Source organism: Aulostomus chinensis, chromosome 2 (assembly GCF_037954235.1).
Source record: "Aulostomus chinensis isolate RoL2024-O1b breed Wild chromosome 2, RoL_Achi_v1.0, whole genome shotgun sequence".
Classification (NCBI taxonomy): domain Eukaryota; kingdom Metazoa; phylum Chordata; class Actinopteri; order Syngnathiformes; family Aulostomidae; genus Aulostomus; species Aulostomus chinensis.
In genome coordinates this window covers 3775713-3781712 of record NC_141321.1, presented here as the reverse complement: position 1 = coordinate 3781712, position 6000 = coordinate 3775713, and positions in this window count along the sequence as shown.

Sequence of the window (6000 nt, the reverse complement as noted above, 5' to 3'; positions counted from 1 at the left end):
TAATAAAGCTGTTTGGACTGAACTGAATTAAGAGAGACTCTTCTGAGGTTGTTCTTGTCACGGTTTATGGGCAGAGAAGTAGGAACCCGGTTACGGGCAGGCAAAGGGAGGTCAATCAAACAAGTCAAGTAAGGAACACAGGGGGTTGAAAGTTCAACAGAAGGAAAAAAACAAAGTAGCAACAAAAGAGGGTCAACAGGCCTAAGTCCTGGACCCGAATCAAAGTTAACAAAACCCCAAACTTACATGGGAAAGTGAGGAACACGAGGGGGAAACAGGAGACTGGAGACGGGGATGGCAGACTAAGAGTGGAGGCTGCATGCTGGAGGCTTGAGACTGAGACTTGATGCACACAGCAACGATGACATCAACGACACGACAGCATAGTGACCCTGACAGCAGCACTTTGAAAATGACCCGACGCAGACAAAGGGAAACACAGGTTAAATACACTGGGGAAAACGAGACGCAGGTGGTGCAAGCACATGAGGTAATCACAGGAAGACAGGACACTTCTACAAAGTAAAACAGGAAACACGAGACAGGGATCGTGACAGTTCTATACCAAAAAAGTAATGTGAATGTAATGAAAATGTAATACACATCCTGGCCCCAAACTACTGTATATTTACATATGCACAAAGTTGATCATGAAAGTTTTACATGACCTAAAACCCCTGAAAGAGGACTGAGGTGAGTTTGGCAATGTGGGGCAGTCTAATCCTAAGAAACACAGACAGCAACCTCGAATGATGGCTGTCAATGCCAAACTGTGTCTCCTCAATGTGTTCCCCAAGCAGGAAAACTCCCTCTGTTCCAATGTCCTCCCAAATGATGTGTGTGACTATCAACACCTTTGGAGCTCACTTTGTTGAAGCTTGGCGTATCACTCTCTGCAGATCTCAGCACCTTCTAAGAATAATAAGTATATTTTTGTAGCATTTTACACAGTACTCAAAGAAACTTTACAAAACAGAGAAAATCAAGAGGTCAGCTCTCGCAGAATCTGCTGGACTACAAATCCTGCTATGTAGACGAGGGCATTTTCCACCAGACCAAACGGAGTGGGAAGATAACCATGGTCACTCACAACGGCCGGAATGTTGGCAAATGGAGGTGGTTGCTCTTCAGCAGAGGACATCTCTACAGCTGACAGGGACACAGTGCCATCTTGGGCTGCCACATTGCTGGTCTCACTGGGTGAGACACCACACCAAACCATCAGACAGCAGAAGATGGCCCGGAACTGGCATGCAGATGGATCGTTATTCCAGCCGCCTTGTAAGGAAAACAGGGACACGAATGGGTTCAGTTTCTTGTTTAACTTATAAAGTATACTTTTGGCCACTTAACTAACTTGGAATACTGTTATTGCAGAACTGAGAGAACAAGAACCCATGCAATACTGTACCTACCATTTCGACACCTACAGTACACGCACTTGATGTTGTGTAATACATACTATTTGGAAACATCTAGGACCTGAAACACGGAATACAAGATAATTCCAACGGAAACAAAACTACGTATTGAAAAACATTTAAACAGGAGAACATCATATAACATACATACCATCCTTCTGACACCTGCATAAAGTTGATGTTGTGTAATACATACCATTTAGAAGCATCTAGGATCTGAAACACACTGAATACAAGACAATTTCGACAAACAAAACTGAACACTGACAAACATTGAAGTAAGCAAGCATCACGTTAGAATACATACCGTGTGCTACTAAATACAAAACAATTTGAAGGGAGACAAAACTGAAGAAATACATGACAAAAGCATCCTATGAACCCAGTGTAGAGAACAGAGCATCTTAGGAACTCGATGCATAAAAGGGCAGAGTATTGTTGAACTCATGTCATGATCTTGTCATACATGAATAACAAGCACTATTTTAAGAGACCTCTCAGATCGGTGAAGGGGTGTTCCATCTCTTGTCACCAAAGTGAGCAAGTACTCCCTGGCTCTTGACAAAAATGCTTTCCTCTCCATCCAATTCAAAGCACCCAAGGGAGCTTTGAATCCTTTGGCATGAGGATTTCGTCCATTCATTATATCAAACAGCCTGTCAATCATCTATAAAGAAATATTGGCATCTAAATCACTATCATTACAGGGTTTCATCAGGTATCAGATCGTTGGAATCAATACTCAGCTATTCAAAATATACAGAGAACAGAGTGCTTATTTGCAAACAGTAGGCTCAATGAGTATTGCTTGACTTCCTTCTTCCCATAGGTCTACTTTGTACTTAAGCAAATTTCAGAGCTTTAACACTCTAAAAATTGGGAAGGTATCTTATGTACAAACCTTTGTATTTAAGAAGAATATGCAATATCACAGTTTATAACAATATTTACATGTTGAATTTAGTCAGTCAGAATAATCAACGAATTGTTCCTGATGCTAAGATCAAATTTTGATGAATTATATATTTTTTTAAAACATGTATTTGCTCCTATAATCATTAATTGTATTACCTCAATGAATTCTGCCGTCGCCTCACAGTCTTGAAACTGAGAGTACCCAAGATCCCTCATTGTGCCGAGAGCCACTGACACAGAGCGACTCAGCGTTTGTGCAGCAAATCATTGCGATGTTTGATGGAACTCCACTTGATTTGTGCGGTGGTTGTTGACATTTGACTGTATGCCTGCAGAGTAAGAATCAGTCACTGTTCAAACAAGTACACACAGCAAAATGTTGATCATCACATCCAGCCCTACCTGTGCAAATGAACAGACAACAATATTTAGATATAACCTTTAGTAACACAGGCATAACTTGTACAAATAGGGCTACCTCCATCATCATTTACCTGCAACATGTTACATGCCAACTTGAGCATGTGGCAAGTGTCCATCATTACAAACACCTTCTCGCCAGTCACCGAATGCAGGAAACTGGTTTGAAGCGGCTCTTCTGGGACTCCCTTCAGCTCACACCCAAGCTGGTTACACATACTGACATTGGAGGCATGCCCACCCATGGTTACACATACTACCCGAATGCCCTGTGCATGCAGCTCCTCCAAAGCAAGAATGAGAAGGACCCTTTATGTTTCTGGAGACAGAGACGTCAGGCAATACGCAATGAGAGCCTTCCAATGTCCTTGCAGGCCAACAACCATGAACACAAGAGCCTCAGTAACATCAGTCTCACAGCTTCCATCAACCTTGTCTCCAAATCCAGACATTGACTGGGTATGTGGATTATATTGCACTTGGTTTCTGATGGCCATGGCATCCAGCATGAGTGCAACACATCCATATTTAGCCTGGTCTTCCTGGCATTTTTTCCCCAGCATATCCATCATCATCTTGTTCAGGCCAGGCTTGTTATCCACTGAAAGAAGCCACCTGAATAAAACTGAGAAGTAGCTTTTTTTTTTTTTTTTACATGTTTTCATCAGTAATTTCCAAAAATTCAACTGGACAACATTAAGACTACCTTTGAAATGTATGTGGATGTGGGAGGGGAAAATGTTGAGTCTCCCTGAGGTATTTGTATGCCTTTGGACCATGCAGATGGAGCGTGAGCGCGGCCTCTCTGAGGTCCTTTGTGTACTCATGACCCTGTTTTGCCATGAAGTCTATCTGAAGATCTGAAATTTTATGAGCAAAGTTTAATAAGTTCCCCACAGATAATAACTAAGGAGTTTGATAAAGAGTGTAAAAATAACATGTACATGATTTTCAAAGTGCTATTTTTGTTTTACCTAAGTAGAATTTCTCTCCTCTCTTTGAGCTCTTCATTAATGAGTTTCTTTTTCCCTCAAATCCCCCAAAAGACTCTTCACTGTGGTCTTTGCCCTCTTTTCTTTGGCCATGGCATTCTCCCTCTCTTGCTCCAGACTTTCCACTCTTGCTAAGGCTTCACTGAATCTGATCTTAAGAGCAGTCGGAGAAGCAGGCAAGGCATTGTAATGATCCTAGTAGATAAAAGGGATGAACATGGTTTGAGTGATGTTTCACTTTACACACATCACTTGACACCACTAATGTCAAACCACTGCCAGCACCACGTGAATGTGCCAGGAGTGCATGTTCAACACATCTTCAATTGTGTGTATAGGTTTATTTGTGTGTTGAATATGAGTGGCAGCAAACAAATGAGATTTTGATGTCCAGGACCATTATAGTGTGATGTTTAAAGTAGAAATACTCACTCCATTAGGCTAAGGTTGTGGGTGTGAGATTGCAGCTTCTGGGGCATCCTGAAAGGCCATGGTCAGGCTCTCTTCAGCTCTTCTGGAGGTAGACATGGTCCTGCCCCTTTGTCGCTAAAAGGAAGAAGCATAATACTTGAAAAGAATATACAGGGATAAGTATCTCATCCCACCCTTTAATTGATAATAGAATATTTACATTTATGGATGCTAATAGCCTTATAATGATACACCTACTATTTGGAGGTGAACTGGAAAGTTGAAAATGGATGAAATAACGCCATCTCTGAGTGGGTCAATCTGGCCTGTCCTATCAAAATCGCCCTCCTTAAAAGGTTCACTGCAAAGCATGGATGAATCATTTGCAGTGAACCTTTCCCTCCTCAAAGCCACGACCCGCTTCTTCCTCACAGTTTTGTCTTTGGGAAACCTTCAAAATGAAAACAGGAGATTCTGTAGAGTCTACACAAAATTTTTTTACGAAGGAGGTCAAGCTTATTTTCTACAATAGCGTTCTTGTGTCAGTTGTAATCTAAGTCATTTCTATGGAATATGATTTATATAGTCTTAGTTCATAGCCGGGGGAAAACTGGCAATAAACATAGCCTAAATAGCTGGCTACAATTTCGCTGGTGGACATAAATACAGTACAGTAATAGTCGATTCACGAAATGCAACCAATAGTAATGCTCAATCTTACTTGTGAAAAGTAATCCCCTTTGCCTTGTTCTCGACGGTCGACCGATTAGAGCAGGAACACGTTACACAGTGCTCTGGCATCTTGTTCCTTCTGCTGCTCAACCAGCAGTCAATCACAGAACGCCTCTTATCTTCCTGTCCTCAACCATTGATTGGATGCGATGGTCTCCGTCTGATTTCACAATTGGCTCGGTTGGATGTTGCGAATCGGACCGGTGCGGCCCAGGCGTGATCTGTTGATCAAAATTCAGAGCAAGGCAGGAAGTGTGCAAAAATATGCACTAAAAACTGATCAAAACATGCTGAAGAAATAATAAAAAAACTGGTAAAACACAGCAATAATAAAATAAAAATAATAATAATAATAAAACTATGCAAAATACTAAAGTCCAACCACAAAAGCATGCCAAAACAGATTAATACAGAAAAATAACACCTCTGCCTTACAACATAAACTTCTGTTTGATCAACAAAAAAACTTGAGTCATACACCCCACATTTTTCTGTTTGTTGCTCTTGTTTTCATCATCCTGTCGTCAATCCCACCAATGTATTCCTTTTTGCTGATTCTGGGTTCTAATGGCCAGTTTCTACAACTATCTTATGGCTAACAATATGAAGAAGTTTGCCACCACTGGTGAACACAGCTGACAGATTTGTCGCTTTTATACTGGACAGCAATCTGTCTTTTTTGCGGCTCTGTCTGAGGTTTTAGACAGAGTGCAGCAAACTGGGGGTCAATTTTGGCTCAGCAATATTCCTCCTCTGAGGGTGCAATTATTGCTGCCTCCATGTGAAGGCGAGGTCCGAGGCGGAGAGAAGTATTGATGATGACACAAACTCACAAACAAAATGCTCACCAGTTCTCCCGCATCAAACACCTCTGGGAATGTCGACACAGACGCTGCTGGCAGCCAGAGCGGCGAACTGCTGTTTTTGAAACTTACAGACTGTATCACAGGGCTAAATATTCTTCCAATGCATGTTTTATGTCACTGTTCACATGCAGCTTCATGATGCCTGTCATGTCACATGTTTACACCCACACAAGTGGAGGCTTTTGGGAAAGCAGGAATCGTACGCCTCCATTTCACACAGACAAGATGGAAAATTCCTGCCTC